Here is a 24,715-nt window from a genome sequence, read left to right as displayed (position 1 = left end):
GAGAGCTCCAGCTTGGCTATTCTTACATCTGCAACAGTGATTAACCAGGGTGCTTTTTTCAATATCTATTTTATTATTGCATTTTTCCCACATCATAAAGTTCTATTTTATTTTTGAGCTCATACAAACCTAGGTTAATGTTTTTCTGATCAGTTTTATTTTTTGACTGTGGAGTTTTTAAACATTGCAATGGAGATTTCACCCAGGTAAAGCTACAAGGCCTTTACTATTGTCTTATGTGTTGTACGTTTGTGTGCACTCTTGTGTTTTGTGATTATGTCTGTGTGTGCGTATGTCCATATATCACATATGAGGAGCGCTCATGAAAAAATGGATCCGAATTATTATTATTTTTTTTATTCACGTGATTTAAATGGTTTAATTTAAATTAGGTAAACAGCTGTTAAGGATTGTTTTTAAAGGTGGTTAACAGATCTGTTTGTTTACTAATTTAAATTAGGTAAACAGCTGTTAAGGATTGTTTTTAAAGGAGGTTAACAGATCTGTTTGTTTACTTTCACCTTTCCTTTTCATTATATTTAATAATTCTGTTCAGGATAATGTCTCTTTAGCATCTTTGCCAGAATTCCCATCTCCATCCCAGTGCTGGTGAAGACTAAGATAAAACCAAACTACAGCTTCTATGATAGCTATCACAGTAAACTGTATAAACTGATGCATGAATGAATATAACTCAACAAGTAATGCTCAATCAAGGACTCAATTTACTTTGAGAGGAAATGGACATATTGATAGACTCCTCCTATTTGAACTGCTTGCAGAACTTGCCTGGACTATATATCACTTGTATGCATTGTGAACTATCGTTTGGTGCAGCGAATTGTGGTAGTGCTGGCATATCTTTGCTGATGGTGTCACCAGTGATGCAATTTTTCCAAAGGAGCCGTCAACTTGCATGGTGTCATGGCATTTCTGTATCCTCCTCCCTTCTGCTAGTGATGGTCTAAAATTTGGGGGCCAACAGAGGTGAGGCAAGAACCTCACCCCCCACTGGTGCATAGGCCTATCCACAAGTATGGCTGTATGCTAGACCAGTAGTCAGTGACGGGTATGATCCAATTGCAGTGGTATCAACCTAAGACAGGAGGCTGACGCCTAGAGGTCAGTTTTTCCCATGACGGGTAAGAACCATATGTTGAATTGGACAACCTACCAGGCACGGTCCTTAAGCCACATTGCTTGTTGTTTAATTAATCAGAAGCGGGGAGATGCTGAGAGCCATTAGCCAAGTAGGTATGACAATTTCCTTGCCAGCGTACCCCATGTTGCTTAGAGGAAGGACTCGTGGAAATGGACTTGCCTTGGACATTTGCAGTGACATTGCATGTATGCTTGAGTAAGGTGACCTTGCTCAAGGACCAGGGTGGATCCGGGTTTAGGGCGGATCAGGTTTTAGGGAGTATCCCACTCCTTGGGTTTAGGGTGGTTCCAGGTTTAAGGTGTACCCTGCTGGGAATAGGGCGTATCCTGCTGATAAGAGCCTGGTGGAGTACATCGATTTTGCCCAGAACGTGAATTTGCCCAGAACATGTGTAGAGTGCCAGTGTGAGTTCGGGAATAAAGAATTGCTGTTTGAATCTACAAGGCTGTGAGTGGCTCGTGATTTTGTGCCCAGCCAGACTGCGGCACACCTCCATTATGAATTAGCATTTGCATATCAGAGAAAACATTTGGCTTTGGTTTTTTTTTTTTTGGATTGGCTTATATAGCTTAGAATGATATTCTCTAGCTCCACGCATTTACCGGCAAACGCCATAATTTTATTCTTCTTTAAGGCTGAGTAACAGTCCATTGTGTGTGTATGTACATACCACATTTTTGCATCCTTTCATCTGTCGAAGGGCACCTAGGTCGGTTCCATAGTTTAGCTATTGTGAATTGAGCTGCTATAAATATTGATGCTAGGAGCCACAAGCAAATATTTACATTCATATGGAAATTGGACTCCCGCTGTTCACCTTGGCCTGCTACGGGATTCATGTTACGGGACTCATGGAGAGTTCCCATTGGTTGGGGAAGGATAGTAGGAGGGAATTCCGGGGGAGGTCCGGGGGACCCCCGGGGACGCACGGTTCCGGTCGGACGCCCGCGTGGGAGGACCGGGTTTGGCTTGCCGGCGGCTGTTTTTTCGAAATAAAGTTTTGTTCCTGCTTGAGTGGCTCGTGATTCTGTGCCCCGCCAAGACTGCGGCACATTGATGTGGCTGCCATCACTGTAATATGCTAATTTTAATTTCTTTGGGTATAAATCAAGAATTAGGATAGCTGGGTCAAATGGTGGTTCCATTACAAGTTTTCTGAGGAACCTCCATACCACTTTCCATAATGGTTGTACCAATTTGTATTCCCACCAGCAATGTACGACTGTGCCTTTTCCCCCATATCCTCACCAACATTTATTTTTGTTTGTATTCTTGATAATTGCCATTCTATTTATGAAGAAGGTATTCAAACCCATACTTGACCATCTATTGATGGCATATAAGGCTTGTTTAATTACCTTTCTGAGCCTCAGTTTCTTCACCTTCAAGTTAAAGAAAGATAATTCTTGTCCATCTCATAAAGCTGGTGTCATAAAAATTCAATATGAAAATGCAATTTGTAGACCTTTCAATAGCATGGAAATGTACACATGGTCTTATTAAGCCATTGTCTTTGGAGATTTCTAGAAGCTCCCCTAAGTAGCACTCAGCTGGGAATGAACAGAATTTGACGGGCACATCAGACACACCAAAGTCACCCAAAGGGACCATAGATGGACACTGGAAGATCAATTAAGTGAACCTCCTAGGGGGAAGTGCCTGAGAATGTCCCCGAGACTAGAGATACAGAATCAGGAAGTTGACCAGCTGCACGTTTGGGGATGGGAGGAGAATTTCTGTGCAGACAGCAGTGTACTTCAGAGAGGCTACTCCTGGTGAGGGAGGAAGCTTCAGTGGTTGGGAACCCATCCACCCTCACATTACGGCTCCTCCCATCCCTCATCAAGGCAGAATCGCCATGGTTGCTTTCCCTTTGGATACGGTTCCCTCAGTCATTTGTTCATCAAATTTTTGTTGAGCATCTATTATGTGCCCAAAGTACTGTTGTCATGGATCTGCATCCTGATTATGGATCGGGAAGTAAAAGGTAAGAAAATACAGGAAAACATAGAAAATATAATTCTTATGTGTGATAAATACTAGGGAGGAAGTAAACACCTGATTGCTTATTAAAATGAATTTTGATAGTAGATCATGGTGCATTTGATAAATGAATTGAGTGACAATTCTACCAAAAAACTTAAGTTTTTATTTGCTTGTTATATTATAAGAGCTTTTCAATATCTACGACTATAAAAAATAGGAAAAAAAATTGAATCAATACTGGTTCTTGTCTCATTCTAGAAATAAGTAAATCCATATGAACTATGGGTAAAGAAAAAAAATCCCCATCTATACCTAATTAGTAAATGCATTTCCAATTGAAGTGTATTTTTGTAGTTAATAAATATTTATAAATTATGTATTAATAATATTTGCAAGTATTACTCAATCAAAAATAAATATTTTAACTCTTAGAATCCACAGTCACAGAAAAATTTTAAAAAACAATGTATTTTTAAATTATCTTCATATTTTTGTTGCAAAGATAAATAAAATCTTTGAAGAATAAACACATCACATTGGGATACAATTCTGTGTGCAATATGCACTAGAAATGGAACTTCCAAAAAAAAAAAAGAAAGATGAAAAATTTCCAAGTATTATAAAAATGTTATCACCATTTCTGACTGCATTATTGTAAATCTCAAGTTGCAATTCAGATTTCAAGGGATACCCACAGAAGAATGATCCAACTGCTTTATTTTTTAAAGTGAGTATCTCAATACTCCTAGAATTTGGTTACTTGAAATATGTGATTGTGTGATTGGTAGGCTGCATTATATTTATGGCCCCTAGAGAAAGTCTCTCCTCTCATGTTGTCACAGTTCCACTTCAAGGACAATTGGGAGGGGTGCAGAGTTCTCATTTGCAGAACTGCTCCACAACTTATTGGAAAGACCCTGGTGGGGAGCTCATCAGGAGAGAAATAAGGCATTATGGAAATACACTAATGTAAAGTGAATCCTGATTCTATTCTTAACCATGTCTTTGGCTCTCTGGGCCTCAGTTTCTCCATTTGAAATACGTGTGGTAGAATATAGCAATAAAGAACACAGAGTCTGGGGTTGGACTGCATAAGTTCAAATGTTAGCTTTCCCACTTACCAGCTATCGGCTGCTTTGGGTATCTTCATGCTCTTGGGTCATCTAATAGTCATCTTAATAGGAATAATTATGGTACTTGCTAAATAGAGTTGCTGTGGTAATTAACCAAATTGACCAAATTATAGATAAAGTGTTTTGAAAATAGTGCCTGGAGCTATTACTTACTACCTTAGCTATTATTATTATTATAACCATGAATGGGACCACTGAGAAAGTCAAATGAGGCAGTGCATGGGAAATGCTTTACATCCCGTGACTTCTACACAAACCAGAGAGATGCTGATAAAACTGCATAGATTTTTCTTCAGCAAATGACAAGACACAGGAGCAAACAAAAATAAAGGAAAAAAAACTAAAACGGGTTTAATCCATAAGAAGATTTATTATTTCCCAGTAAGCCCATAGATATGACCATCAGGGCTCCATGTCACTATTCTGTCCTCTGCCCTATAAGGCGTGTTGACTTTGTGTTCACAGGGTCTTTCCTCTTGCTCACAAGATAACTGCTGGCAGAAGCTGAGGTCAAGTGCTTCCCTGGTCCCTTCCATCTCATGGACCAATGTAATTCAGGTGTTCACCTCTATATCAAAACGATTTCTTAATAGAATGCCATAGAGGAATTGCCTTAACTCTGGGTGTTTCAACTGATGAAGGGTAAATGGGATACTGTGATTAGGTTAGCCTAATCAGGATCCAGCCCATGAAACTGGAGATGGGAGACACAGAATGTCTTAGTGGTCCCAGCAGGAAGCAGATGGCTTATGAAAGCTAGTCAAAGGAGGAGAAATTAATATAGCCATTATTCATAATATCATGGGAAAACTTCAGGGATATCCACAGATGTTGCCGTAGTACCCTGGGGCTGCCACCATAGAAAGTCTGAGTGCTCTCCATCTGAGTGGGGAGCAGTTATTAGAACACAGGGAGCCGAATACTGAGCACAAGTGGATGCTGAGCTCGCAAGGGTGGTGCAGAGGAGGGGCCTCCTCAACAGAATCATGTCTTGGTAGGAAGAGTCCCTGATTAGATGGCCATCCCGTTCATTTCAAGTGTCCTTGTTCAAAATAAAATTATTCTGTTTCCTTTTCAAATATAAACATCTAAAATTGTAGACATCTTTACTTTGTAAGTAAAATTCATCCTCAAGGGAACAACATTGAGATGATAACAAGAGGCTGAGCCACCACTGCTTGACAAGGGATTCAGGGAAAGGCGGATATTCTGACCTTTAAGGGAAAGTGAAGAAATCCATTCATAGGGGGGTGGATCCCAAAGGGAAATGGCTGTTCTCTTGATAAAGCCAAAGAGGGCAAGCCTAATGAGGTCTAAGCCACGACGTGGTGCAATCTACTGAATGGTGTTGCAATGTTTGAAGGCTTTTTAATTTTTAATTTTTTATTTTTGCAATACATGACTAGTAGGAAAGGGAGATTTGGATGTTGCCATTTTTCAAGGGAAATTTGACTACAATTAGTAATAGAGAAAAATACTCTTCTTGGGAAGTTTCATGTTTCTAGGCAAAGTGCTGTCCCAATTCAGAATTTACACAACATATTATTGCCTAGAGTGTGAGGATCACCCAATTAGTTCTGAACTAAATGCCAAGATAAACAAATGCAATCCCTAAAGAACTCCAAGAATTTCTATAACCAAGAGGCACCCTTAAGGGCATGGAGAGTCTGCCCTCGCAAGTTGTCAACACTGGCTGCACATACACATTAGAAATGCTCAGGGGAGCTGGGCGTGGTCATGCATGCTTGTAATTGTAGCAACTCAGGAGGCTGAGGCAGGAGAATTGCAAGTTCAAGGCCAGCCTCAGCAACTTAGTGAGGCCCAAAGCAATTTAGTAGACCCTGTCCCCAAAATAAAAGTTAAAAAGGGCTGGGGATGTGGCTCAGTGGTAAAGTGCCCCAGGTTAAATTCCTGGTACCAAAAAAAAAAAATGTGCTGGGAGCTTTAGAAATATTTCTGTGCCCAGGGTATTGGCATAAAAACAGACAGGAAGACCAATGGAACAGAACAGAAGACACAGAAACACACCCACATAAAAGTCATCTCATACTCGACCAAGGCTCTGTACACAAACATTGGAGAGAAGATAGCTCCTTCAATAAATTTTCAGTGCTAGGAGAACTGGAAATCCATATGTAGTAAAATGAAATTGAACCCCTATCTCTCACCCTCCCCAAAACTGAAGTGGATTAAGAACCTAGGCATTAGATCAGAGGCCCTATGCTTACTAGGAGAGAAGTAGGCCCAACTGCTCATCATGTTGGCTAGGAACTGACTTTCTCCCTAAGATTCCTGAAGTCCCACCAGCAGTGTATGAGTGTGCCTTTTCCCCCACATCCTCACCAACACTTATTGTTGTTTGTCTTCATAATAGCTGCCATTCTGATTGGAGTGAGATGATATCTTAGAGTAGTTTTGATTTGCATTTCTCTGATTGCTAGAGATGATGAGCATTTTTTTCATATACTTGTTGATTGATTGTATATCATCTCCTGAGAGGTGTCTGTTCAGGTCCTTGGTCTATGTATTGATTGGGTTATTGTTTTTTTGGTGCTTAACTTTTTGAGTTCTTTATATACCCTAGAGATTAGTGCTCTATTTGATGTGGGAAGGGTAAAGATTTACTCCCAAGATGTGGCTCTCTGTTCACCTAACAGATTGTTTCTTTTGCTGAGAAGAAACTTTTTAGTTTGAGTCCATCCCATTTATTGATTTTTAAATTTTAATTATGGAAAGCAGTATGGAGATTTCTTGGAAAATTTGGTATGGAACCACCATTTGACCCAGCTATCCCTCTCCTTGGTCTATACCCAAAGGATTTAAAAACAACATACTACAGGGACACATCAATGTTTATAGCAGCACAATTCACAATAGCTAAACTGTGGAACCAACCTAGATGCCCTTCAATAGATGAATGGATTAAAAAATGGGCATATATACACAATGGAATATTACTTGGCAATAAAAGAGAATAAAATCATGGCATTTGCAGGTAAATGGATAGAGTTAGAGAAGATTGGTTAAGTGAAGTTAGCCAATCCCAAAAAACCAAATGCAGAATGTTTTCTCTGATATAAGGAGGCTGATTCATAGTGGGGTAGGGAGAGGGAGCATGGGAGGAATAGATAAACTCTAGATAGGGCAGAGGGGTGGGAGGGGAAGGGAGAGGACTTGGGGTTGGAAATGATGGTGGAATGTGATGGATATCATTATCCAAAGTACATGTATGAAGACATGAATTGAGGTGAATATACTTTGTATACAACCAGAGACATGAAAAATTGTTCTCTATATGTGTAATATGAATTGTAATGCATTCCGCTGTCACATATAAATTTAAAAAATAATTAAAAAAGACTCCTAAAGTGCCAAAAGTAAAATCAAGAATCAATAAATGGGATGGTATCAAACTAAAAACTTTTTCACTGTAAAGGAAGAAATCAAGAACATGAAGAGAGAGCCTACAGAATGGGAGAAAATCTTTATCATCTGCACCTCAGAGCATTAATCTCCAGGATATATAAAGAACTCAAAAGACTTAACACCAAAAAATAAACAAAGAATCCAATCAATAAATGGGCAAAGAAACTGAACAGATACTTCACAGAGGAAGGAATATGATCAGTCAAGAAATATATGAGGGGTAGATCACTTGCCTTGCATGTATGAGGCATTAAGTTCAATTCTGAGCATCACATAAAAATAAATAAAGGTATTGTGTGCATCTACAACTAAAAAATTTTAAAAAGAAACATGAAAAAAAATGTTCAACATCTCTAGCAATTAGAGAAATGCAAATTAAAACTACACTGAGATTTCATCTTTCTTCAATCAGAATGGCAATTATAAAGAATACAAGTAAGGGCTGGGGATGTGGCTCACGGTAGCGCGCTCACCTGGCATGTGCGGGGCACTGGGTTTGATCCTCAGCACCACATAAAAAAAATAAAATAAAGATGTTGTGTCCACCGAAAAGTAAAAAAATAAATATTAAAATTTCTCTCTCTCTCTCTCTCTCTCTCTCTCTCTCTCTCTCTCTCTCTCTCTCCCTCCCTTCCTCCCTCCCTCCCTCCCTCCCTCCCTCTCTTAAAAAAAAGAATACAAGTAACAATAACTGTTGGTGAGGATGTGAGGGAAAATGTACACTTATACACTGCTGGTAGAACTACAAATTGGTGCAATCACTCTGGAATGCAGTATAGAGAGTCCTCATGAAACACAGAACGAAACAACTATATGACCTAGTTATCCCACTCCTCAGTGTATAACCAAAGGACTTAAAATTAGCATACCACAGTGACACAGCCAATGTTCATAGCAGCTCAATTCACATTAGCCATGGAACCAACCTCTGTTTCCTTCAACAGATAAATGAATAAAGAAAATGCATATGTATATACACAATGGAATATTACTCAGCTATAAAAAAGAATGAAAGTATGGCATTTGCCAATAAATGGATGGAACTGGAGAATAGCATGCTAAGTGAAATAAGCCAGTCCCAAAATACCAAAGGCCGAATGTTCTCTCTGATATGTGGATGCTAACCCATAACAGGGACAAATAGAAAGAATAGAAATTCATTGGATTAGACAGAGGGGAATGAAGGGAAGGGAGGGGGAGGGGAATAGGAAGAACAATAGAATTAATTGAACCTAACTTTCTTAGCCTTGTTTTTGAATACATGACCTGGATGACTCTGCATCATATACAACCACAAGAATAGAATCCTAATTGGAATGTTATATTTCATGTGTGTTTAATATGCCAAAATACATTCTACTCTCATGTATATCTAAAAAGAACAAATAAAAAGAAAACAACATTTGTATTTTCAGACTCCACACTAGAATAGTGAAATACGATTCTCTTTGAGGTTCAGGCATTGGTAGTTTTTGTTTTAATCTCCAGGATATATATAAATTGGCAGTCCAAGTGATCCTAATATGCTACCAAGGCTGAGAAGCTCTGGTCTTTAAGACACCTACGTATTTGCTAGCCCAAATTCATCAGATAAGTTGCTTTGCCAACTAATCAATTCAGTCCAAGTACCTATCTTGGCCTGTGGAGTCTGTGCCTCTGTTTTGCTGTGTCTTTTTTTGCACATATTGAGGCAATATGATAGGAAATTCAAGAGTGGGGGCTTGGAGATCAGGCTTCTGGGTCAAGTTCAAGGTCCATTTATGGGGCTGTGTGACCTTGAGGATGTCACTTGATCCATTGGAGCCTTAGTTTTATCAGGTGTGTAACAGAGGTAAGATAGGAATTATCACATTGGCTGTTGGTGAATTAGCTTAGAGAATGTTTATGAAGGTCTTTGTGCTGTACCCACTCAGTCAACCCTCCCGAAAAGCACACTCTCATGTGTTTTTCTCTAAAACAGCTTATCATTTTTACAGGGTTAGCTATTCTGGTTAGTCACATTTGCCGGTTAACTGTTCAGCAATTTTGCATCTTATTTCAAATTCATGCCTTTGTTAGATGATGGAGTTTACCTTCCTTCCTCAGTGAGGGCTGACTCAGTCCAGAGAAAATGTTCTGGGCAAATTACTTGAACTTTTATGAACTCTGCAGTAGCTCCTTGAGATGCCCAAACTGTCAGATTAGAGACGTGCCATTCACTTCCACTCTCTGCCCCTCTTTTCAGGAACTCAACCAGCCAGCCCTTCTTTTCTGCAAAACTTACTGATCACTTACTGTATGCTTGTCTGAGCGATGCTCTATGCGGGATTCATAATTACAAGGTGCCTTTTCGTGGAAGCAACTTACAGCCTTAGCTCTTGCTGTTTTATTTTTATATCTAGCAATTTTATAAAGAGCTCCTCTTCAAATTATTTTAAAACACATCTTAATAGAAAAATCACTTGCTTTTTGTTGTTGTTGTTGCTGCTTGTTTTTGTTTCATTTTCTCATAACTACACCTGAGGATAGCTTGTATCCACAGGCACTGGGCTTCTGACCAGGGTCTTTCTGTCCACCTGGGGGCAGCATACCCTTATGCAGAGAAGTACCTTGCAGGAAACAATTGGCATTCTTGAGCTCCTGGCTTTCAGACACAAGACTCTGGAGTAGTGTTTCTCAAATTATTAATCCATAAATATTCTGAAGACTTGTACGTGGCGAAGGGCTTCCAGAGTCAAATAAGTGGACAAATCTGATTTAAGCAAAGTAAAACTGTGGTTTTAACTCTGTAGGACGTCTCAGAACATTTGATGTACTTCCATGGTACAAAATAATAAAAAAAAAAAGATTTTGAATCTTTTCACCATTAAAAAAAAAAGGAGAGATAAACGTTTGAGAAGATACATGTGTTCGACCTGACTTGAACACCAACACTGTGAAATGGATACATGTATCAAAATCACATGGTACCCCATTACTATGTGTAATTTTTATATATCAGTTAAAAATACACTTAATAATAAAGTAAATTTAATAATAAAGCATCAACACAATGACACGCTTATTCTGAGACTAGCCCTATACTAGTGCTTTTCTCACACTGACCTGATAAATCCCCAAAGTAACACCACGAGGTAGCCACTAATGTTTTTTTTTTTTTCTATTTTACAAATGAGGCACAGGATTTATAAGTGATGACTGAGTTTCAAATTCTGACCACATGGCTACAAAAATTGCATACTTAACCATTATACTGAAATGCTTTGCAATGAGAGACTCCAAGAGGGGGGATTTATTATTCAATATTTCCCAGAATTATTTGGCTTTGGAACTCTTGTATTCCTTCTGGTCAGCAGAGAGGACTAGTGTTTGATGGAATACACTTTGAGAAACGCTCTTATAAAGTGATGATTTGTGTCATCCCTTTCGAAATGTAACTGAAAATGTAAGTCCACTGTCCCGTTATTTAATTGAATGGGTAACTGCCGAGTTCTGATTGATGGGAAGTCTCCTGTCACGAGAATCTCTGTTCTTAAAGCAAATACCACTGATCCAGGATAATTTGGTAGATTTAAAGAAAGTCAAATACCAGTCAGAAATGAGACTTTTCTGGGGGAGAAAGTATATGGAGAAGAGGTAAGACTAGAAGACCAGAGGTCTCAGCGAGGAAGCTAAATAGCTAAATAGCTAAATATGGCATGTAGTGAAATGGGGAGGGCACCCCTCTTCTTGATAATTCAAAAATAACACTGGGATTCTAGATAATGCTGAAAATTAGAGCTAGCAATATGGTACCTGTGACCAACACCAGACCTTTTGAAAACAAAATTTATACAGCTAAGGGATGACATGCCAGGAGCTGGATGCAGGGTAAACCCAGGGTAAGTTTAAGCATTGTTTTGAAACTTCAGTCATTTATATGCTAACTCCATTATTATTTTCTATCAGTATACTACTAATTTTTTAAATTGTCTTACATCTTTGCTTAAATTTATTTTTACAAAGCTTAATAGCTGAAATAGCTGTGCACGTGGTTTTAACAGAGTAACTATATTTTCTTTAATATATAAACTAAAAAATCATAGGCATTTCCTCTATTCATGTAAAGTGGTATGCATGCCATTCGATGGAAATGATCTTCCAAAGGGTAAAATCCTTCCAGTGTTCTGAGGAAAAAAATGGGGAGAATTGAGACTGCGTTAAAAGAAAATGAAAATAAAGTTGAAAATAGGACTGTTTTCTCTACTTTGAGGTACGATTTTAAATTCTTTTCATAGGTTGTTTTAAAGACATCCATTTTTCTTTTACTTCTACTTTAATACAATGGTCGAATAAACAAATGATCTGGTTTCCTAAACAGATGGTCTTTTTCTTAGTTACATCCAGTAACTGCAAATAAAACATCAAATACACTTGACATAAGTTGCCCAATCCAAAGGATGCTCATGATACATAGATTTTTTTTATGATAATGTCTATTGCAGGTTTGAGCTTCCATTAGCTCATGTGGCTTTTTAGAAATCAATCTTGCATATTTTAAAACACCTTTTGCTGCTAATGAGTAAAACACATATGAACATACTACAAAGTCCAATTTTTCAAAGAACATCTCATCAATCCATGGATTACCTGTGGCAACAAATATCCTTGGTATTGGTATTTGACATCCAAATTGAAACTCAGATGATTAAACCTATTTCAATAAAGACGTATTAGCAAATTATTTGATAAGAGCATGAGACATTCCCTATAGCAATACCATCCAATAGAACTTTCTGTGTCATGGAAATCCTCTGTGCTGCGCTGTCCAATTCAATAGCTACTAACTACATGTGGCTAATGAACACTTGAAACATGGCCAGTGTGCCTAAAGAACTGAACGTTTAATTTTATTTAATTTTAATTAAGCTAAATTAAAGTTCAAATGTCCGCAGGTGGCTAGTGGCCTGCACAACGGGAAGCAGAACTTTGTGGGGTGACGAGCATTCTGCCAGGGATACGGCCTTTCCAAGAGTGTTTGGAGAAAAACTTTTCATTTCCATTCAATCTCCTTTCTTATCAGAAGCACTCACAATTATTCATGCTTACATTTTAACAAAGTGGTTTCAATATTCTGCTTAATAACTAGTTTCTCATAATTAGTCATCATCAAAATGCTCAACTACGATGATAAAATAAAAATAAATGAATGTTTTCAGCTGTTTAATGGTTTTATTTTCATGCCCTCAGTGCCATCAGGGGTAAATTTATTGATTCAAACAAACAGGCAAATTGTTCTTACTTAATGGGAAATATAACTCTTGTACTGAAAGTTTCTCTTAGGGAATTTTAGAAATTATGTTTTAGAGTTTTTTCTGTTAAAGGGAACTAGACTTAAAAAAAAAAAACCTCTAAGTTGCTTCTACTTTAAGAGTACTTTCTTCTTGTGGTTTTTTTTAATTAGTGAATTATAGTTACACATAATATTGGGGTTCATTTTGACATGATTATACATAATTTAACAATATAATTTGTTCTGATTCAGTTCCTAGTGCTTCCATTTCCCTCCTCTTCTCCCTCCTCCAGCTCCTTTTCCACTACTCTACTGGTCTTTCTTCTTTAATATATAGCTTTAAAAAAATCAGTAATACACACACACACACACATACTTATACATATATATGTGTATGTATATATATATAAAGTTCATTGTGTCATATTTACATATGTACATAGAATAGGTTGATCAGTTTCATTGCACCTTTCCTCCATTTTTCGGTCCCTTCTCTCACCTCCTCAATTCCCTTCCTCTACTCCAATGATATATATTTTGCTAGGACTTCTTCCCCTCACTTTTCCCCTCTTATTTTGGTCTAGCTTCCACAGATGAGAGAAAACATTTGACCCTTGACTTTCTGGGCCTGGCTTCTTTCACTTAGCATGATGTTCTCCAGGTCCATCCTTTTACCAGCAAATGCCATAATTTCATTCTTCTTTATGGCTGAGTTAAAACTCCATTTTGTGTGTATATTGCATTTTCTTTATTCATTCATCTGTTGATGGGCATCTGGGTTGGTTCCATTGGTTCTTGTGAATTGGACTACTATATACATTGATGTGAATGCATTCCTATAGTGTCCTGATTTTAGATCTTTTGGATAAATACCAAGGAGTGGGATAGCCGGGTCATAGGGTGGTTCCATTTCTAGATTTTTTTTTAAAGAATCTCTGAGAGTGTTTTCTGATGTGAGAAAATTGTATGTCTCCAAAGAAAAACATCATTTCAAATAGGAGATATAGGAGATACTGGCAATGATGCCTGATAGTTTTTAGCCTGGTTGGTCAATGAGGATAAACAGAGCTACGCTATATAAGAGCCATCTGTCTTGAGAGAGGTTTGAGCTAGTCGACCAAATGGTGTAGTGTGATGTGGACCGTGCTCAGGTTATGAGCAATGATATCTCGTGCACATTACATCATAATGGCATGACAAAATTTTACATAAATATTCTATAAATCTTTTATTACTTTCTGATTCTGGACCCCAGATAGAATAAATTTTCAATCTGATTTGGTCAAACTCATATATCTACTGTCTTGTTAATGTAATTTTTAGATTTTTCTAGCAGACTTAATTTTTGAGCATTTTCTTTATTGTCACTTGGTAGCAGTATGCAAATTGCAAAAGCAACCAGAGTTTGTTCCTTTGGTAAATGTTTATTGCAAGTATGCTCTGGGGAATATCCTGGTGATGTAGACAAGACAGGCATAATTCCTGCCTTCATTGAATTAGATTCTAATTGGGTAAGATATGCTACTCTATAAAGCTTCATCAGTGAGAAAACAGCCCTGTGAGAGTATTGCACAGATACAGGATCCAGGGACTACTATGCACAGAACTCCTTTGATATGTACTTTACTCCAGTACCCACACGGGAGAAAACTATCTAAACCAGGAAGTGGGGCTTTATTTATAAAATGTCTTTCTTTGCATCTTCTCTTTTCCCCTGTTTTCTAAGTGATGATCCCTTGCCAAAAGTAGATTATACAACCCAGAAAATTTCAACTTGATGAGCATATCCCATTCATTCATTCATTCATCAATCATTCATTTATATAGGTTGATTTTACACTTTGTAAAGGACAGTTTCTCTTGAAACCATCATGAATATATTCTTTGAATAGCTTTTTGTTGATAGCTCTGCCATTCATTTGGTATCATTTAGCTGGTGAAGTGAAGTCATGGATCTACCCCAAAATTTGTTTTTTGTCACAAATTAAAATATAAAATATAAAAAAAATATTTTTATATTCAAATGGAGACAACTGCATATCTTCTGATTTATCAGCCAATTGAATGTGCCAAAAACATGCTTTTAGGCAGGAAAATTTCTATTTATCATATAATGATAGTTGAGTAGAGAAGACATCTTGACATTTTTCTCATCATAGATAAAGGGTCACACTCTAAGACTTGGGCAGGTCATAGTAACTGGAAGGTATAAAATGGATGATGTGTAACACCCTAGAGATTAACCTAATATTCCTGTTAAGCTATCTCCTGGCTGGTTTCATTTCCTGTTAAAATACTCTGCTGGCCAAAAAAAAAAGGAGTTTTGTTTATTAGTGATTTTAAAGATATATTATGCAGGACCTAAGTTGTTTTTAAGACCCTACAGAAATGCTTGAGATCCTGGAAACAAAACAAAACAAAACAAAATCTTGGTTCCGAAACATAGAAAGAAAATTACAAAATTAAATTCGGTATTACATGATATTACATATGGTTTGTAACCTAACAAGCAATCAACTGAAATTCAACTATTTTGTGGTTAATATGAATTATATATAGGTCAGAATGTGAAATATGATTGATTTTAACACATTTGATAGATTTGATGGGATGACAAGGAAAAGATCAGCCACAGCCCTGAACAAAATGGTAATGGGAGACCCTGCTAGAAGCCATGTGGGGACATCAGGCTGCCAGCCTGCAGGCTCTGAATGATGTGCTCACTGTCTAGGTAAGAAAGTCACATCCAAGGAGGGCAAGTGATTGCATAAGTTCCCATCACTCTGCCGAAGCCCATCCTCAACTAGAATTGCACAGGGGCTTTGGACCAACTGGGTCTGATTCATCAGGATGCTGCTTAAAATGAAGAGTCATGGCCATATTATAAATCTATGGATTGAGAACTTCTGGGTTTCAAACCCAGGAATCTGCATTTTGCCTACACAATGCTGCCCATCATTTTACCTCTTTCCAGTGTCGTATTTAGCTCTTTAGATACTACATAGTCTGTTCCGCTAGCCAATTTGTTTCCAGTGAGTTGATAAATTGGATTCAATAGACCTGTTGGCACAATGTGCTCATGATCAATCCAACAGTGGTTTCCTTTAAAAAAAAAAGGCCCTGAAATGGAGAAACACTACTTAGATTCTTTCCTCAACAATGCAATTGGATCAGACGTTTCAAAGCTCTCTTGGAAGAAGAACTTGGATCTGCTGGTCAATGTCAGGAGACAACTGTGATGGAGGGTTAGCTAAGGACAGAGGTGGAAAAACTCACTTGGTGAGAGCTCAGAGATAACTACTTCAGCCATGAGAACTCTTGTTCTCTCTACTTAATTTGGCTTGTTCTTCTAAATACGGTGTTCAAAATGGCATATATATGGATTTATTGAATGTTCCAAGTATGTAAGTACCAGGCACTGTCCTAGGTGCTGAGGTGTCCATGATGAGCCAGTTAGACTCCATCCTTGCTTACAGTCTGGCTCAGAATAGGGCAAATGGCTTTAATCCCAGCTCTGTCACTCACAAGCTGTATGACCTTAGATAAACCACTTTACCTCTCTAGGTTTATGTTTTCCTATTTTAAGCCCTACTTGAGCATAGCAATTCGGGGGGCACAGGATAGCCTTAGAGAATCTATGGGATTGCCATCAACACTGACATTTTATTGGGGTTTATGCCACTGTCTTCCTATCAGTCCATTCTTGTTTATTTAAAGTTAGGCCATACCAGATCAATAAAAGGACTGTCTTCACACAGCCCCACCCAGGGACCCCTGGGATCAGTGACATCAACTCTTTTCGAAATTTGGTCTCCAAATTAGTACTCATGTGCTCTGGCTGTGCGAGAGGGTCACCTTCAACACATTGTTGTGATGACCCCAGAAAAACCCCTGGGGACCTGTGCAGCCCAGGGCGACCTCCTCCAGACTTTCAGGAGAGGAGCAGCAGGATCCTTCCCCTCTGTGGTGCCTCAGGTCCCTAAAAAGGAAAGAAAATGATCCCAGAGTCCAAGGAATCATTTCTAAAACAGCTTCGGGCTAGGACAAATGGTGGTGGAGAACCGGAGGGGAGGAGGAAATAGAAGGATACCTACGGAAAAAGAGGAGCCCCTCCCAACAGTGGCTATGAAGGGAAAATATGCATTTTCCAATCACAATTCTAACCAAGCCTGGCAAATTCTGATGGGGACCATTTTATGACCATTTAGCTTTAATCTGGACTTTCCAATTACTAAATTAGTGTAGAATACATACTCTGGGCATCGGTAGCACGATTGCCATCAACTTAACCCATATGTATTGAGCACTTATTATGTGCTACCATCATCATGGGCCTTGGGGATAGGATGAACAAAATGTCTTTGCTCTTATAGTCCTTACATTCTAGTTAGGGGATGTGGGAAGTAAAAGCAAAGTAATTAAATGAAAATATTTAATTTCAGGTAACAAGTGCTATGAAGGAAAGGAAAGCAGGAAGGGATAGAGAAAAAAAGGGAGTGCTCTTTAGAAACATGGTGAACAACGAAGGTTTTCTCTCCCTCCCTCTTTCTTTCTTTCTTTCTTTCTTTCTTTCTTTCTTTCTTTCTTTCTTTCTTTCTTTCTTTCTTCCTTTCTTCCTTTCTTCCTTTCTTCCTTTCTTCCTTTCTTCCTTTCTTTCTTCCTTTCTTTCTTTCTTTCTTTCTTGTACCAGGGATTGAACTCAGGGGCACTCAACCACCGAGCCACATCCAAAGCCCTATTTTGAATTTTATGTAGAGACAGGGTCTCACTGAGTTGCTTAGCATCTTACTTTTTGCTGAGGCTGGCTTTGAACTCATGAGCCTCCTGTCTCAGCCTCCTGAGCTTCTGGGATTACAGGTGTGGGCCAACACACTGGGCTCAAGGAAGGTTGAGTAGAAATTTGACTGAGATGTTGAGTAGAAATTTCTATGAAAGTAGTGGGGTGGTCCAGGCAGATATTTGAGGGAAGAACTTTCCACATAAAGGATACATCCTCATATACAGCATACAGCCTCACCAAGTGTCTGTCAGAGGCTGGATGCTACGTATTTCACACATGTTAAAAATATTTTCTGAATTCATTCATCAAATGTCATACAGATGTTTGTATGGACATTTGAGAGAACTGAAGGGCAGAGAGGTTGAGGTATGTGTCCAGGGTCACTCCACAAGCTAAGTGGCAGAGTTGGGAGCTGACTCTAATTGGGTGGTTTTTATTCCTATGCCAAATTGTCCCAGTTGTTATTCATTGTTAGGAGGGACAAGGCACTGCTAGGATTCACTCAAATATGACCCTTTGCTCCCCTGCAAGGTAAGACACACTTCTCTAGCCATCCTAACCTTACACATCCTGGGATTTGATGCAAATTCCTAGAAACAGATTTTGGTATCAGTGACTTGACTCTCACAAAAAATTAGATGAAGAGCCCTGTGAGAGATACCTGAGGCATGTGCCCAAATGCTTCTGGCTCTGAAAGCACTGGTAGAACTTTTCCTAAGCGCATTGAGGGGTGAGGCTAGCCTGTCCCAAGCACTCAGGCTGCTGTATCCACAGTTGACTCCATTTCTGCCTTTCTGGGGGAGAATGGGTGTGGAGAGGGGTTTCAGTTACACCCTCCCTTATGAAGGAAATGTGCAGAATGGAAAGAAAGCCTTTACCCTGAGCTGGCCATCGGCTCCTTAGCAACAATAGCCGTGTACACATTCACATACAAACACTGCACCAAAACAAGCAAAGGTCACTCTCTGTGGGCACTTCCAAGAATGATCTCAATTTTTCATAAAACAATGTTTATAAATTAGATGGAACCCCGGAGCAGTCCGGGAATAGAAATAACCATTTTATGAGGCTTCCTGCCATTACATTATTGCTTGTTTGCTTGGAATGAGAAAAAATATAGTGTGCAGCTGACCTCTTCCAGAGCCAAGCAAAGATCTCTTTACAAAGCCCCCAGGCAAGCCAGCCTGTTTTGGGAGGTGTGTTGGGTACCAGTAGGGACTTCCATTCTGGGTCTCTTGACTGGAAGCATCTTAGAGGTAGGGCCTTTGCCCTATCCATCTTTCCATCCCAGCACCTAGCAGCTACTGGCCCAACACAAGCAACAAGGAAATGATTTTAACTGTTGAGTGAGTGAATATAAGAGGGAATCAAGGAATGGAGGAATGAATGAATAATCTGATACCCAGGGCTGGTGCTAAAGGAAATGAAGATATTCAACAAGAGCTGTATACACTTTTGATCCCTTGTTACATGTTAGGCTCTGCTCAGAGCTGCGTACGTGAACACACAACCTGAGGCAAACACCCAAGTGGAGTTGGTTTATTTGGAAAGAGACTGGGAAACAAGACAGAAAATAAAGGGTCCAAAACTTAATCCAGTTGCCACTGTGGGCCACCTGACCTTAGTCTCATGAAAACTCTGAAGAATGGCATGGAAAATAGGCCTCCTACTCAAAGTGATCCCACCCAGAGGCAAAGGAGCTGGGGTAGTTAGACACCATCCTGACAGTCTTTGTTCAGGGGTGTTGATTCTCTGGCACTCCCAGGATTCTCTGCACATGGATAGGTTGGCAACAGGACTCTGGAGAAAGCAGGCAAGCAAAGTGATACAGATACCCATGGGGGAAGTACCTGGAGCACAAGGAAGTGGTAAAGCTGTAAAAATGTAGGGAGGGCGCCCTAACTTTGATGGAGTGAAATGACTAATTGCATCTACCACAGATGACCCCCCTGGAGGGATCTGACCTTCTAAGGAACTTGTTTGGGGCAGTGCTTTATTTAACTCAGTTGCTTCTGTTATTCAGGTTGAAGACAAAAATGAAGTACAGATTTTGTAGTGGAGGTAGGCAGATGGGTCCTCATGGAAGATGGCTCAGACTCATGGGCTCTTCTTGATATTCTGAGTGAGGTGAGGTCCACTTCTACAAAAGAGGAATAATGAAACCAGTATTCTTTCCAGGAGAGAAGTCTACCAGAAACTGGGTAGCCTCTGTCAAACATATCCAGGTACTTCCTGTCAGCAATACCCGGATGCCTTTCAGCTGTGGGAGAAATTGTATGCCTCCTCAGAGGACCCAGTTCTTCAATTACAGGACAAAATTTGATCCTTAAAAGTCAAATTATTATCTTCTCTCCCTTCCTTGCTCCCCAAGCTATGAGAGAGAACTTATAATTTTGTGAAACTGTTCTGATCTTAAAACTTAGAAGGAAACTCAGAGGTCATTTCCTGCAAACCCCTCATTGGGCAAGTTGGGAGCTAAGGCCAGAGTGGGGAAATCTCTTGCCCAATGTCACACAATGGTTAGTGACAGATGTGTTTTATCAGGCAGTTCAGTCAATAAAATACAATCACTCAAAGTCTGTTAAGCAAAAAAAAAAGACTTAACACTAAGTAATAACTCGAAGAAAAAAAAAGTCATTGAAAGAACTAAAAGGGCGAGCGCAGAAGATTGCCATTAGTTTTCAGGTTGTGGTTCCAGACGTCACTAAACTTTTGAAGTTCTCCAGCACTTGGAAACCAGTTATCTAACTTGGGCCTGAGGCAGGTAAATTTCAAGAGACCATTCCAGAATCTCATGCTGGTATGGCCTCACATCCTGCTCCTTGGGAAGAAAATGATAAAACTTTGGTCTCCCACCTTCCACACCTTATGCTAGCGAACCTCACTAACAGACAGTAAATCACACTTATACGGAATCACAGTTTGAATCCTGGAAACAAAGGAGCCAGAGAAGAGTATTTCCAGCATCATCTTTCCATCCGTCTTGTAAATTGTCTTCCATATCTTCTCCTCCCCACACCTACCCTCTTGTGGTGCAATGTTAGCCTCTGAGAAAACCTGGGGACCCTCAGCTCAAGTAGTGGCTACAAGTGCAGCGATGGGGACATTTGGAAATCTCCACTGAAGCCCCTTTTTAGTGCCCCCAGGGTACATAGACATTTGGAGTAATGTGGCTTGTTAATATCCATAGATTCTGGGTCACTTGGTTGGGGTTACAACTCCACACTAATTTGATGCCTGATTTTGGGCAAGTTACCTCTGTTTCTTCATCTCTAGGGAGAGTGTTGTTGGACTGCATTATCTGCATTCCCAGTTCTAACATTCTAGTATCTTGTCCCTAAACATCTTGTTTATAAGTGGAAACATGGCCCTGAACCCCAAAGCATGGCACGGTTTCACTAGAATCTGGGACTTCCTGGATTAATCAGAAAGGTTTCACTGAGACAATTCCTTCCTGATCATTTCTCCCTTACTAGAGTCAGGGTTGACCCTTGGAGGCCAATACACAAACAAATGTGTAAGCTATAGTACACAGTGCAATTGTGAGACTCCCATTAGAAGTCATCCCAAGTCCCTGATTCCTGTGTTCATACTATTCCCTGTGCCAAACCTGGGTGATGATAAGACCTCTGCTTCCTTTCAGTATCAATGCCTTCCTGTTGCTTCCCCACTTCAAACTTCTCTAGTATGGACACGCCTCACGTTCATAACCTCTTCCTTGCAAATCAAAACTTATCAAGCATCACTCTTCCCAGAATTGTGCTCTCTGTTCTGAGATTTGAGAATGGTATTAATCAAATGCTCAAACCTATGTTAACTTATTAATGAACTGATGTGTTATATCATCTAATTTATGAAGTGTCTGAGTCGATTTAAAATGTGGCATTTGTGGTGGGTTCATTTGAAATATTGTTATTGTTACAATAACAATTAGGGCTGGGGCTCAGCTGTAGCGCACTTGCCTGGCATGTGTGAGACACTGCGTTCGGTTCTCTGCACCACATAAGAATAAATAAATAAAGGTCTATCAACAACTAAAAATATTTTTAAAAAAATAATAACAATTATTATTGATGATGAAATAGCACTTTACTTTTGCAGAGTTTGTGGGTTTTCCAACTATTTCTTCTTCTTCTTTTATTTTCAGGGAATTAAGTTTCGGAGAAGCTAAGAGATTGTCCCCAAATTACCCAACTAATGAGTGAGAGAACTGGAATTAAAACCCTTATCTATTGGCTCTCAGTTCATGCTCTTTTCATTGCCTACGTCACTTCTGGGAAGAGAAGTCTACCCAAGTCCCAGAGTAAAGGTGACTGAAGAGGGTGGAGGAACTCAATAGAAGGGCTGATTTCATGGCATGTCCCAATGTGGCATTGAATTCTCAGTCTTTCACAACAAAATGCCCATCCTGAAAGAAAACCAAGTAGCTGCTTCTCAGACTTGATGATTTCTGAGTTTCAATGGTAATCATTTATTTCTAGCTATATCAGTCTGGTTTCTGGCGTATGTAAACATAGCCAGGACCGACCGCCATATTTATGTTGGTTGGATGCTGTATAACACTTGGGGGTACCATTCACCATACCAGGAACAATTAATGTTATGGTTTGGAGCTGGACTGTCCCAGAGAAATTTCTGTATTTGCAGACTTGGTCCCCAATGCATCAAGGTCCAGAGGTGGGACTTTGGGGAAGTGATTGGATGATGAGGGCTCTGACCTCATCAGTGGATTAATCCATTTAATGGACTCATAATTTAAATGGACTACTGGGATGAGGTGGGAACTCTAGGCAGGTGGGGCAAGATTGGGGGGAAGTGGGTCACTGGGGTTGTGCCCTGGGGACTACATCTTGTCCCTGCCCATTCCTGTGCCTCCCTCTCTGCTTCCTGGCTACCATGAGCTGAGTCACTTTTCTCTGCCATGCCCTTCTGCCATGATGTTCAGGCCCAAAGCAACACAGGCATCCAACCAGGACCTGAAACCTCTGAAACTAGGAGCCAAAATAAGCTTTTCCACCTTTAATTTATTTATGTCAGTTATTTTTTGTCACAGTAACAAAAAAAAAAAGACAATAGATTTATACATTTTCCTCAGTAAAATTTTGGAGAAGACAACAGTGAAATTTTCTTATTCTAACAAAATCAATGTATTATGGCAATGTTCTGAGAGATGGGAATGAAGTATCATGGAAGGGTTATTTTTTTTTTTCTTCAAATCCACTCAAAGCCAGACAGATGAGTGTCACGAACATGACCTAGGGTCCAGACAGATGGAAGACACGGAAGAGAAATTTGGCTTCCCTTTTTTACTTATTAGTTTATTCATACACTAATTTGCATATTCATGGATTCACGCATGCATTATGCATTCATTTAAAAATAAACTTTAAGTGATAGTCTGTGGGAAACATGGTACTAGACACAAAGATGCTTCAGACCAAACTCTTGCTCTTAGGGAGTCCAGATTAACAGGAGAATCAGACAAGCAGATCAAATGCCTTCAAATTGCAAAGGGTTTCCTGGGAATTTTGGGGCAGGAAACAACTCAGTCTTGTCTGAGAGCAGATGGACAGGGTGGGTAGAGTCAGGAAAACTCCCTCTCCTACCTGGGCAGTACCCTGAGGGCACTCCAGGCTAAAGGAACAGCATGTACAAAAAGCCAGGTTAATAGGCTGTGTCTTCAATTAACTGCATTATCTCCTTTAAACCTCATAGCAATTCTATCAGATTGGCAGTGTTAAGATTCCCATCTAACACAGGAGGGAACAAAGGCCCAGAGAGATTAGATAATCTGCTCAAGGTTACACAAACCTCACATTTGAACCTAGACCTCGCAGCTGCAGCAGCCAGGCTACTCCCCTTGGCCTCTTGAGAGAGAGTTTAGGTTCTTTGGGAGAATCCAGAACCCGGTTTGGCAGACGCTCAGTGTTGGGACTGGGCACTGAAACAAAGGCTGAAGGAACAGGATGGTGAGAGCCAAGCCCTGGTGCCTGGGGGTGATTTGATTCAGGGCTGGTGGTGAGAACTTGAGCCTCCTCTCTTCTTTAGCTCCAACTAGTGACTCCACCTTTCCTCTGGGTGCTTCCTGGAATCCGGAGGGGCCCCCAAAAGGCATGTACCTAACACACCACGGGGATCCCAGGAAATGACTCATCTTCCTCATTCTATGTCTGTACTGATTCCAGAGACACTTTCCAGAAGTGGATTTGTCAATTTTTAGACTAAATTTCCACCCACTTGTTTGGTTGTTATGAGGCTCTATTTCCTAATTGTTGAGTGAGGGTGAGGGCGAGCCCAAAGCAGTTCCAGTTATTTGAGGGCTCTGGTTTAGGTAGATTCCAGTTCATGGTGAGTTCACTCCACTGTGTTACTTTATTATTCAAGTTCCAAAAGGCTGGAGGGAAGGCACAGATTTCAAAAGATCTGTCACTTGCCCTCTTGGAACTTTTGCTCTATTTAGTCAGAGTTGAAGTTTATCCTTGAGAGATTATTAGACAAAATTAAATTAAAACTTAGTTTATAAAATAACTTATTTTGTGTATAATAGTCCATTAAGGTCCCTGTGCAGGGTCTTGCCACTGTTCATAGGGTTTAATCAAATGAGCAGAGAGCTCTTCTTTTCTATTTTAATTTTTATGGCTCTATCCTGGGTTAATCATCAGATACAAATGCTCAACCAAATCCTCACAGGCCAGACACAAAATATTTTAGCAAACACTCGAGTATCTCTGTGTAGTACATAGTAAAAAACATCTTAATAAAACCTCTGAAAATCAGTTCAGTGTGGGTATGTAGATATTGACCATGGAAAACAAAGGCCTGTCAATTTGCTTCATTTGCTGAGTGGATTAGCTCACTTGGTTGAGAGGCAGCTCCTAAAGTAGACATGGTTCTGGTCCAGGAGTTAATTAGACACAATCCTGACCCCAGTTCTACTATTAACTAATCCCAGGCAAATGACTTCACTTTGTGAGCCC

This window comes from Spermophilus citellus (assembly GCF_964194105.1).
Source record: "Spermophilus citellus genome assembly, chromosome: 10".
Classification (NCBI taxonomy): Eukaryota; Metazoa; Chordata; class Mammalia; order Rodentia; family Sciuridae; genus Spermophilus; species Spermophilus citellus.
The sequence above is the reverse complement of the archived record's forward strand: the minus strand, read 5'-3'. Positions refer to the sequence as shown.